Source organism: Balaenoptera physalus (genome assembly GCF_965194825.1).
Source record: "Balaenoptera physalus genome assembly, chromosome: 2".
Classification (NCBI taxonomy): domain Eukaryota; kingdom Metazoa; phylum Chordata; class Mammalia; order Artiodactyla; family Balaenopteridae; genus Balaenoptera; species Balaenoptera physalus.
Window position 1 is genome coordinate 56,692,543 of NC_138883.1, and position 13,285 is coordinate 56,705,827.

The window sequence follows — 13,285 nt, forward strand, 5'->3', positions numbered from 1 at the left end:
TTCAGTAAATTGTGTTGACATAACTGGATACCACATGAAAGGGAATGAAACTGAACCCCTATCTTACACCATACACAAAAATCAACTTAAAATGGATTTAAAATGTGAATGTAAGATCTGAAACCATAAAACTCCTAGAATAAAACATAGTGTGTAAGCTACTTGACATTGGTCTTGGCAATTATTTGTTTATATTTGACACCAAAAGCAAAGGCAACAAAAGCAAAAATCAACAAGTGGGACTGCATCAATCTAAAAAGCTTCTGCATAGCAAAGAAACCTTCAACAAATTAAAAAGCAACCTATAGAATGAGAGAAAATATTTTCAAAGCACATATTCAATAAGGGGTTAATATTAAAAACATAAAGAGCTAATAAAACTCAATAGCAACAAGCAAAACACTCAATTAAAAAATGAGCAAAGGACCTGAATAGACATTTTTCTAAAGAAGAAATTAATCTTGAGGAACTGCCATACTGTTTTCCATATGGCTGCACCAATGTACAATTCCCCCAACAGTGCCCAAGGATTACCTTTTCTCCACATTTTGACCAGCATTTGTCATCTATTGTCTTTTTGAAAATAGACAGCTTAACAGGTGTAAGATGATATCTCATTGTGGTTTTGATTTGCATTTCACTGATGATTAGTGATGTAAAGCACCTTTTCATTACTCGTTGGCCATTTTAATGTCTACTTTGGAAAAATATCAAGCCTTTGTTTTTGACCATTTTTTCTTTCATACTTGAGACATTAATTCATTTATTTAGTTCACGGAACAAACTTTTTTTTCTGTAAAGTTCTGGATAGTAAACATGTTAAATTTTGCTGGACATACTATCTCTGTTGCCTTTACTCACATCTGCCCTTGTGGTATGAAAACAAGTCAATATGTAAAAGAATGCGTGGCTGCAACTACTGAGCCTGCGCTCTAGAGCCTGCAAGCCACGACTGCTGAGCCCGTGTGCTACAACTACTGAAACCCGCGTGCCTAGAGCCCATGTTCCACAACAAGAGAAGCCACTGCAATGAGAAGCCCACGCACTGCAACGAAGAGTAGCCCCCGCTCGCCGCAACTAGAGAAAGCATGCACACAGAAATGAAGACCCAACACAGCCAAAAATAAAAATAAAAATAAATAAATAAATGTAAAATAAAAAAAAGAATGCATGGCTGTGGTCCAATGAAACTATACGGACACTGAAAATGAAATTTCTTAAAATTTTTTACCTGTCACAAAATATTATTCTTTTTCAATTTATTTTATTTTAACCATCAAAATAATTACTTTTGAAGCAACGTAATCATTGAAAGTTCTCAAAATGTTTGATGACATCCTTATATGTTACAGATTGTGTATTTTGCAAAACTCAGTGCTAAAGTCTTCTACCCATTTGAAGAAATCTCCATTGTTGCAAATCCAAAATAACTCTTCTATTTCTTAATTACTTAGACTTTTTCATTTAAGTAAAAAGCTGAATTAAATAATTTATTCAATGCAATTATTGGGTGATTATTTATCAAGAAACATAATCTTCTAAAGATGTTATTAAGAATTACAAAACCAAAAGCCAGATTCAGTTTAATATTAACATAGTCTCATATGTATCACTGCACTCTATTTCTTTATTGAAACCCATTCTGAAAAACTGCAGAATCCAAATATATTCACATGACAAACATCAGGGGAAACTGTTGAAAATGACAATTTCTGATATTTCTTGGAAAAATATAGTTCACATAAGTTCAGTAATCAATTGATGGCCAAAGGTGCAGGAGAAAAATAGTAGAAAGTACAAATGAATTAGAAAATATAAAAGTGAAACATATTCAACAGTATGGAAAATTGTATATAAAATTATAAAATACAAATGAGTTAGAAAATCTAATATTGAAACACTATTTGCAAAGTTGTAATCACTATGGTTAGACAGAATCCCATTCCATTTTATAATATAAATTTAATGATCAAACTTAAAGATATTTATTAACATAGAAAATATATTTAGTGTATATGTCACATCACAAAATAATGATGCTGTATCTTAACAAGGTATAATTCATAATTATTGAATAAACTAATATGTTAGGGTAAATTTAGCCTTCTTTAGCAACTCACAATACCACAATAGTATGCGGGGCTTAATTTTAATAATAAGGACAATCGACTGTTAAAGCAGTAGCCAGATTTTTACTTTGAATTCTGACATTCTATATAATCTAAAGATTTTCAAATACTATAAAAGTCTTATAAATTTTTAAAAACACATAAAATTATAAGATAAAGTATTTAAGTTTTTAAATATTTGTTTCTGATTAATTAAACATTAAATTTTCAGGTATTTAATAAGGATAAATATTGGAAATAAGGTTTCACATATATTTGAGAAGATGGTGCTTTCTCCTTGTCCATAATGGAGGGAGAGCATTAAGCCTAGAAACTCATGACATACAAGTTATGCCCTAAAAAGGCAACTGAATTTAGCATAAGTATAATATTAGTATCCACTGTTCCATTCTTCCAATGACCAAGAATGGGTCTCAGCTTTTTGAAAGGTTTTGAGTTTTTTAGAAGTTTGAGTGAGTTTTCATGAGATTTGTCACCGGGAAAGGGCAGAGTGACAGGAAAGGAGAGTAAAGGTAAGAAAGAAGGAAAGTCCCTTACAACTATCTAATAATAGTGATTTATATAGATAAGTATACATAATGAAGTAGTCACAAAATTCTCCATCGCGCTTACTAGGAGTAAGAAAATACTCAACGGATTAGACTTTTCTTTATATTTGACATTTTAATATAAGGGCTAAGTGTGTGTGTGTATAATCGTTGAATGCTAAAGCTATAAATGCCAGTTAATGCAGCTATGCTTATCAATTACCAAATATTGTACTTCAAAAAGTATGTCGCCACGATTCATACTATTTTCTGAAAAGATGAATAAGTTTGGTCAAAATTCCAGAGAAAGCCGGACTTGCCTGAATTTATGTATTATTGTATTCTTGGGAAAATAATCAGTATATACCAAAACAATGCAAAATGTGTTGTGTTATCTTTTTGTGTAAAATGCAGTCAGATGATACAATTACACTATTAAAACCATATTTGATTTCATGATTCTCTATGGGACTTTCAAAATTTAGGGAGCACACAGAACTCTTCATTGTATTACTCCAACCCATTTTTTTTTAAACATGGAACATCAGTAGCCCCTGCCTATAATATTTACACAATCATTATGACAACTGAAAATACCTCCATGCATTTCCAAAATGCATCTTTGTGGGAAATACTGTCCCTCTTGAGAAACATGCTCTAGATTCTGAGTTTAATTGTTATTGAGCATGAATATTGTATTACTTCCTGTAACTGTATCTGAATATCATTCTATATAAGGCAGTGAAAAGTAACATTTACATGTATATTTTTATGAATATGATAATAAATATTTACATTTATATTTACAGAGTTTTAGTTTTGAAAATTCAAACGTGTTGCCACATAGATCCATTATATTTCAGACATGCTTGGCCTGAAACATCACACAAAGTATAAGGAATAAACAAATAGAGAAGAAGAAAGAAGTGAATAGCATTGATCAATACTAAGTTGAAAGAAAGTAAATCATAATTTTAAGAGGGTACTAATTTGTTTCCTTTTTGGTAAATGTTTTAGATTGCTGCAAAGCCTGTTAGACATATAACTTCTAAATTTGGTAAAATAATATGATTAATGTTGTATTTTATCTTCTTATGTACTTCTAGATAAACTAGAAACTAGGTTTACTTCAGGGTTAATTAGATGAGAGAAGACTTAGACTGGGTCTTTGTACACATTGGTTTTAGAAATCAGAGTGAGTAATTTCAAAAAGGTTACAAATGATTCTGAGCCTTCTTGGCCTGTTTCTGCCATTATGCCAAAAACAAGACTGTTGCTGAGGAAAGAAATAGCATCTCCTATAAGGCTCCATCTCAAAGGAAAACCTGGAATCTGAGCCTCTACTCTTTCCTCAGGAAAGTAAGAGGACAGCAATTATTGCAGTTTTTTTTGTGGCACAGACCACAGGCAGAGCAGAAAAGAGACACGTTCTTCAGCACAGTAGTGGGATATCATTGTGCTTAGAGGACAGGGCCAAATCCTCTCTAACAGAGGGACTATTCTTTCTTCAATATACTATTATATTAGGTTGTTGCCACAGAGAGAAAATAATGTTTTAGACAGTGGTGCTTACTTTATAGACTGCCATGTAAGTGAAACTGAGTTCCCCTGCTGAATTTATAATTAACCTCTCTATCCAAAATGTTATTCCCTTTCTTGTCCAACACCTATTCCCCTCAAGATTGAGGACTATCAGAGAAAAGGCGGGAGGGGTGTGATTTAAAACCCAGGAGGACCCTGCAGGGCCCTCTCAGGAATAAAAGGCTTTCTTTGTCCGTTCCTTTGTAGGAAAAAGGCTTCAGTCTCTCAGGCCTTCTTGAGTTCTAAAGAGCAAGCTCAAGCAGTTAAAGATTAGGACAATAGAGTCACAGGACTCCTAGTTCCTTCTGAAAGGATGTAGATAACAATATGACGCATATTTTTGAGATAGTGACTACATGCTGACCACAGGCACTAGACCTCAGACTGGTTGGAACCAGAAGATTGAGATTCTGGGGACAACACTCTGTTACCTCACCACCATCCAATCAGAAAACCCATGAACTGATCACGCATCCTATGACCCTCTTCCCTTACACTGTCTTTGAAAACCTTTGCCTGAAAGCCATAGGGAAGTTCTGGTCTTTTGAGCAGGAGCCAGCCACCTGTTCTCCTTGCTTGATCCTTGCAATAACCTTTCTCTGCTCCAAACTCTGACATTTCAGTTTATTTGGCCTCACTGTGAGCTAAGTACATGAATTTGGATTTGATAACATAAAGAAGCCCACTGACATGCCCCTCTCCATTAAGGAAGCTTTGGAATAGAATTTAGTTCAATTTCATTGATTAGTATTCATAACCCACCTTGAGCCTTTACATCTTTGCAAATGATAACACCTATATCCTCCTGACTAAGACCTCTGATATTAGGTGAGAATGAGAATTTTGGAAGGGATCCCAAAGCAACACTCTCTCTTACATATATGGGGTGACTTGCCAAAGAGAAGGAGAGGTGTTTGTTTTCAAACTGAAAGGCTTAAAGGCGAGGAGAGAGAGAGTGAGAGAGAGCATGCAAGTGTGAACATTTAAAAGGGAGAATAAGATGATGAGTAAAATGATTTTCATGGATACAAACATCTCTAGATGGCATTAAGTTTTGAACTATCTTCCCTTATGCATAAAAATAGAAAGCTTGATTTTGTGAGAACTTCAGACTTTGTTCTTCCTAACCTTGATTTTTCTTGAGGGATTGCTCTAGGGCCTATACTTTCAGTACGTAATTTTTATATGGGCATATCACTCCTCTGTATGTTTTTTTCTTAAGGAAAATAGTAACTAGAGGATCCATTTAAAGGAATTCAGAGGTCAAGATCATTATCCCCTTGAGTCAACTATGATTAAATGTGGAAAATTTTAATAAATGAATGGAATTGATTATATTCATATTAGATTGGGTGCTTTGTACTTTATTTACAGCACAATTAATTTAGCAACTTCATATTTCAGGATAACCTTAAAAGTCAATTTAGTCAAAATCATGTTATATATTTAAACAAATGGATATTTGATAATTTTTTTTTTATTCCTTACATGTTGACTATTTTTAAAACAAAAAGCTATTATTTAAATAGTAATAGTAAGGTGGGGGAAAAAAGACAAGACAGGTGACTAAAATTGGGATGGGGGAAATCAAAACATCTTTACAACATATTCCATCTAAAAAAGGGGTGGCCCCAACAATCATGTTGCAAAACTAAAAATATGGCATTATCCATAGGTATACAGAGAGTATTGGTTCCTAAAATAGTACTTGGTCATTATGATAAACAGACAAGTCAACATTCGTGCAGCCCCTGTGCTATGAAAAGCACATTACTGAATTTATTTTTCAAAACAATCCTGCAATGTAGCTATCACATTCCCATTTTTACAGGTAATGAACTAGGCTCAGACATTGTGAGTAACATGCTCTGTGTTTCAATCAGCACCTAATGGTGCAGAGCCCAAATGCTCACGTGTGCTACCCTAGGAGGCATCTCCATCTGCATACCCTCTCCATCAGTGTTTACAGATTATGAAGCACTCATCATGTGAATAAATTTATTTTGTAGGGGCTAGCATTTACTGTACCCAATTATTATACAACCTATTGTTTTAAAAATTCTATTTAAACAAAATCATAGAGGAATATATTTCTATATATGCCTTTAAATGCTATGACCAACACAATTTTTGTGTTCTATCATATTTGACCATGCAATTGGAATGCTTATTTCTTTACCAACCTATCAGATTTTAAAATATATTGTTTTAGTTGCTCCATTGCAGCAGATATAGTTCAGCAAAATAGTTATTTGTAATTATTTGCATAAATGTTAAAAAATGCATGGGCTAAACCAATGTTTTACACTGCTGTGGCCTAACATATGATACCCACTAGACATATTTTTTCTTTTGAGCTAAATTTAATACAATTTTTGATAGAACTAAACAATTAAAAGATGAATGCTGGATAATAAAAAATAAAAAAATTGTAAGTTTAGAAGGCTGTATAAATGAGTAAAGTTCCAATATATATACAACTTTTATCAATTATGTAAGTCTCTGAGGAAAAGATACCTGAGATATTCTGGAAAAGGGAATATTGATAAAACTGTCAACTCTAACACCTTTAAAATGCTTTGTTTTAAATTTATATAGATAGAAATATGTAAATAACATAACTGAAAATTAAAATGCATATTTTCAAAAATACTGGCAAATTCAGATATGACATAACTCAAGGTTCTGTTTTTTTGGAAACAACTATATATTCCACAAAAGGCATTAAATTTCCTCAGAAGACCAGTACAACTGTGAGAAAGTGATGCCGGAAGTGCATCCTCTGTACACCGATGGTTAATCGAATCTCAGAGACAGTTTTGGGTGAGGTAGAAAAGAACAGCTTTGTTGCTTTGCCAGGCAAAGGGGGACACAAGCGGCCTCCTGACCTTGAAAATATGTGTCCCCACCTGGGAGAATTTGATGAAGAGTTTTATAGCAATGGTTCAAGGGTGGGGTTGCTGATAAAATTAGGGTGTGTGCAGGGCCTACACTCCTTTAGTCTGGTCTCAGGTAATGTTGATGAGCTTCTCTGGTAACTTTAATGTAGCCTCAGGTGATCTTTCTCCAGTATGAAGAATGCTGACATCTTAAAAAGTTTAAAGGAATTATTATGTGTATTCCTCGAGGTGGGACCAGGACCCTTCCCAAAGGCTGCACCATTGTTTCTTGGCTGGCCCTCCCTTGTCAGCACCCCTTCCCTTCCCAGATTAGCAACTGTCTGAATCTGCCCTTTGGAACTCAGGGAAGGTCATGCAGGCTGGAGGTCTGTTCCCTACAAGAAATGGGGGACAGAAAGTCTTCCATGCCCAGGAGCCCCACAGGGTTTTGCTCGGTTTCAAAAGAACCATCAAAAAAATCAACAGCAGGCACTGTTGACACTTATGGTAGTGTGGCCAGTAGTTTCTCTGAAGATCGTCATGGAGAATCTCTGAAATTCTGTCAGCAGTCAAGATTCTCCCTAACTGGTACATTAATAAAGTAAAAAGAAAGTTTTATTCAGGATTGCTTGTCAAGAATAGTTTTGAATTGTCTGCAGCACCTTAAAAGAAAGGGCTTTAAATGAGGGTAATGCACTGCTACTTCTTCTCACGAGTTGGGAATGATTTAAATGCATAATTACAACGTTTAACTGGGAGGTAGCCTAATACATTGGAAAAGCAAAACATCCATTGAATGAAGTGAGTTCAGCAATGAGTGTATTTTTCTATGTGCTGGGTGCAGGTGACCACCTGAAATAGATGAGAAATAATTTTGATCATGGAAAAATAAAAGAACCCAGAAGATATAGTGAGATTTTCCAGGGAAGATTTAATAATGTCAAATAGACTTTCATATTTAGCTCATTGATTACTTTTTATATTTTTACTCTTTAGTAGAAAACTCAGATTTCACCAGGGCACAATCTAACACAGCATTAAATTCTTTCATGCTTCTGAAAAGTTTGAGCTGTATATTTTGGATGCAGAATTACTGCTTGCATAGAGTAATACAGATCTGACCACCCAGGTAGAGAAGGCTGGTGCTGAAGAATCCCCAAGAAAGATAGAAGATAAAGCTAACCTTTCAGAGTATCTTGGTGGTTAACAAACATTACATGGTGTGAAGAAAAAGGGAGTGGCGTCAAGCAACATTGCTATTGCCTGATACGTTTAGATAATTATGTCAATATGGAAGGGAGAACACCAAGAGCCCTGGGAGGAGGTGTATGTATGCCTGTGTGAGGCAGAGTTGTCTTAAAATATATTAAGACAAAATGATATTGGAACAAGTGGATTCTCTCCTTTTCATTAACTACCTGTGTGAAGTTTACCAAGTTACTCTGACTTTCTGAGCATTATTTCTAGAATCCAAGATTGGATAATTAAATGATATCTCAAGTTTATTACTTTGAAAATTCTGTTATTTAAAAATTCTCAGTTTTCACTTGTTCCTGTGTTCTGGCATAGAAATCTGATTCTTTAGCTATAAAGTAAGTCATGGAGATGCAATGCATAGCACGTTGACTATAGTTAATAATGCTGCATTGTATGTATAAAACTTGCTAAGAGAGTAGATCTTAAAAATTCTCATTATAAAAAAAATTGTCACTATGTGTGGTGATGGATGTTAACAAGACTTATTGTGGTGATTATTTTGCAGTGTATACAAACATTAAATCATTATGTTGCACACCTGAAAGTAATATAATGTTATATACCAATTACATCTCAATTAAAATAAAAGACGTCTTTTTCTTTAAATATAACAACTATGTAGGACATCTTTGTTCTGTAGATTTAAATACTCTATTTAAATACTATTTTAATTCATAATTCTTGACTTTTCTCTCATTATATTTTTTCACATCTTTCCTTTAATTGAAAAATATTTTAGAAAATGGCAGTTAAAGGGCACACACAAATCAACAGAGATATATTAGTGGACAACCTAGGCAAGATAAAACTTAAAAATGCCATTAGCTTCTTTAATTGGTTAAAAGCACAAAATGTAACAGGCAGAAAATTTGTTTTAAATTAAAAAGCTGTGTTTTTTCCCCCCAATTCTCCCCAAGTCAGATATATACACACCCGCAAAAATAGTGTGTGAAGGAAAGCTGACATACACAAGAAGTTGTAACCTGAATTAAGGGAAACAGCCATTGAAGCAGGAATTAACACAATAAAGTCAGCAACAGGTTAACAGTTTTCAAAACTGAGTCCTCAAATACTGCATGACACAAAGCTATACCATATAAAGTACTGCTAGGTATGAAGGAAGGAGTCTGTACCACTTTTAGCAAAAATGCTTTTCCAGAGAAGCAAATCAAAACAACACAATCAGCAAACTAAAGAAGCTATAGCTAGGTATTAGAGCTACAACTTCTCATATCTGACCTAGAAAGTCCTATTTATCCAGAATAGACTAAATTTTCAGGACAAATTAGGGACTTTTTTTTTTTAACATTTCTTACTTTATCCATTTTAAGTTCTGTTTCTTTCTCCCATACCCCTTAATTCAGCATGATTCAGCAGAAAGATGGCTGGTTATAGAATTGGCTATTTTTTTTCTCAGTGGTGAGACTGACATTGAGCCTGGATATTTCAGGCTTGTATGCATCCATAACAGTGTTCTGCTGTGGTCAAAATCTTAACAATGAACTTGGTGAACTCGGCTTCCCATTGCTGGTTTGTTCTTCCACTGATGAAGGTCAGCTTTAGAGTGTATTTGTCACCGAACCTTTTGAGAATGGACCAAATATCATCAGGATACATCCCTGTAGAATCTTTCCTGGGGCCACAGGAAAGATGCTCTTCTCCTTATATGAGGTATAAATGGTCAGGATCTGCATCATCACAAAATAGGATATGATGCACAAAGCCAGAACAGGCTAGGACTCTGGGTCCAAATCAAATCCACCGTGGCAAAGAAGCAAGAAATGGTACAGATGGTGAGGCAACCATCAGTTAGACCAAAATTCTCCACATACTTGTACATTTTGGCAGAATCATTCAAATAATTTTTCACAGCTGACACCTCCCATTTCTCAGTTTTTACAGGCTTATCATCAATCTTCCACTTGTCCAACAAGCCACTATGGCTACTGCCTGTCCCATAGCTGGGGCTGTTGTCGAATCCCAGTTCGTGTGCCTGACACACAGTGAGGCCCAACAAACCAAAACATTGGAGTTTGAAGGGGAGAAAGGTTTATTGCAGGGCCAAGCAAGGAGAATGGGGTGGCTCGTGCTCTAAAGACCTAATCTCCCTAATAGTTTTTGGGGAAGAGATTTTATAGACAAGATTTGGGGGGAGGTCTGCAGAGTGTGTGGTGTTCCTCTGATTGGTTGGTGGTGAGGTAACATGGTGGTGTTCCAGGAATCTCAGTCATCAGCCTTCTAGTTCCAACCAGTCTGGGGTCCACAGGCTGTGCTCAGCCTAAAGTTACCATCCTCCACCTGGGTGGGGGCCTTAGTTCCTGTAGAAGAACTTAGAGACATGTACCAAATTGTTATGCATATCCCCTGAGGAGGATCCAGAATGAGGCCCCACCCTGCACTATTGTTTCTTTTTGCATTGCCTTACTCCCCTAATTAGTAACTGTTTGAATCTGCCCTTTGGAACTCAGAGAAGGTCTAAGAGGCTGAAACATTTTCCCTACAAACAGGAAGTTGGGGGGGAGGACTTCCCTGATGGTCCAGTGGTTAAGACTCCGTGTTCCCAATGCTGGGGGCACGGTTTCAATCCCTGGTGGGGGAACTAAGATCCCACATGTTGTACTGGACAGCCAAAGAAAAAAGAAAAGAAATGGGGAGACACATAAAGGCTCTTGTACTTGGGAGGGGCCAACAGTGTCCTGCTCGGTTTCAATCCCCAGTTTTATTTGATATTTCTCAATCTTGAGGAGAATAAGTGTTGGACAAGAAAAGGAATAACATTTTGGATAGAAAAGTTAATCATAAACTCAGCAGAGGAACTCAGTTTTAGTGGGACTCATGTTCAGGGCCACTGTCAGCCCCACTACTATCTCTGCCACCATCTTGTCTCTTTCTCATTATTTATTTCAGTTGATTCTTCGACTACATTTTATACAACTGAACCTGCACAACCACACAGGCACACAAATACATTCTCATGGTAGAAAATTCTTTGAGCTGCATTTTAAAATAACAACTGAAAAGAATGTAAATATATATGTATCTATTTAAATACTCAGAATTTTGAAAATAAATTACTTTAAATAAGTATTTCAGTAGACAAGAAGATGTTGCTATTTAAAATATATTCAACAATTAATAGACTGAGTAAAAGGAAGGCTAAAATTTTGATTCACGATGAAATTTTTGTCTGAATGAGTTAAGTATGAATGGTATTCCTAAATTGTGAATATAGTAATTAATTCATTTTTCTTCTTTGGAATCTCATAAGTGTCAGTTCAATTTACAAAGCTATACTCAATTTATTTACAAATATTTGTATTATCCCACTGTTTATCAAATTCAGTTACTATCCAACCAAGTAGTAAAACTACCTGTTGTCTTTTTTTATTGCTTTTAGTGTCTTTGAAACAACATTAATTTTCTCCTGAAAAATAACATTTGTAATTTCTATGTAGATGGATCCTACTAACACTGGATGATGTGAAGGACGACACTTTTAGTCCATATTTGTGAATCAGATAATACTATACCAATTAGATAAATTCTGACAAATTTCATTTGATACTATGACATAGAAGTCCAGTTTATGTTGGCTGATTATACATGAGTGTATATATGACTATATATGAGTGTATATATGATTATATATAAGTGTATATGTTTGTATATGCATATATACACACCCATATGTATATGCACACACACAAGGTGATCACACCTATAATTTTATAAGTATAATTTGTAAAGTCATAGATGTTTAAGGGTTGTTCTAACAAGCAGATAATATTCAAACATATTCTTACAATTTTGAAAATTAATGTATACAAATTATTGCATGTCAGAATTTCCTTGACAGATTGCTATAATACCAAATGGATATATAGGACAGCTGTTGCTATAGCAACAGGATAGGCTTAGGGAACCAAATACAGGATAATTTTTTTAAAATGATCGTACCCATTCACCTCAATCCACATACATGATAATTTTTTCTTCTGTGTATACATTACTGGCTATACATTATTATCAGTGACTTAAAAAATAAGGTTTGTTTGTACTTCTCTGATATATTTATATATAAGTACATTCTAAAAACTTTTAAAAAATTGAGATTTTGGTTTTCTGCTGATTATTTGCTCTTGTTTATGTTATGGTTTGATTTTCATGAATAACTGTTATATAGACACATGATAGATATAGAGATTTATATTTTTGTAATTTTGTATGCAGGTTAATTCTTATCTTTGAGAGAATAGAACTATATATCTCAATTTCAGATGTATATATATAGATAGATATAAATATAGATATAGATATGTTCTAAACATTAACATAATTGACATTTGGGACCAAGTCAATTGGTCCTCTTTATTAGGGGAGGCTGTCCTGTGCACTCTAGGATGTCTAACCGCATCCCTGGTCTTTATCCACTAAATGCCAGTAGCATTAGTGGATGCTATTAGCGGATCCCCCACCACTCCCAATTTCGAGAAGCAATGAACGTATATAATTCAAGCAATGTATATACCAAAGATGTCTCCAGATATTGCTAAATGTTCCCTTGGAGACAAATTGGCCCCTTTTGTGAAAAGCTGGTCTAATGTTTTAAAAATATTCCATACCAGCCAAATATATATTAAAGGTTATCAGCAATAGATTAAATATTTAAGCATTTGAACTATTTGAAAAATCCACATACATCTTTGTCTGATGAATTTTCATGGACTCTTCCAATCATTCAAATCTTGGGTCTTTAAAATATTTTAAAATATTAGATAAATAAGCAAATTTTCTTTCCTATAAACAAGTCTTTTAATAATATGTAGTAAGAAAAACACATAATATATAAGTTAGGAACTTTAAATCATCTACGATTTTATAATATTTACAAGCTAATTAATTAACTTGCCTT

At 34.4% G+C, this 13,285-nt stretch overlaps 1 pseudogene across 1 annotated transcript; it reads right to left on the reverse strand.

The window, feature by feature from the left end:
* Positions 1-7,464: 7,464 nt before the first annotated feature.
* Positions 7,465-10,414, reverse strand: LOC309654694 (signal peptidase complex subunit 2 pseudogene; annotated as a pseudogene). Its single transcript has one exon. The product of its transcript is annotated as a signal peptidase complex subunit 2 pseudogene (transcript).
* Positions 10,415-13,285: the final 2,871 nt, after the last annotated feature.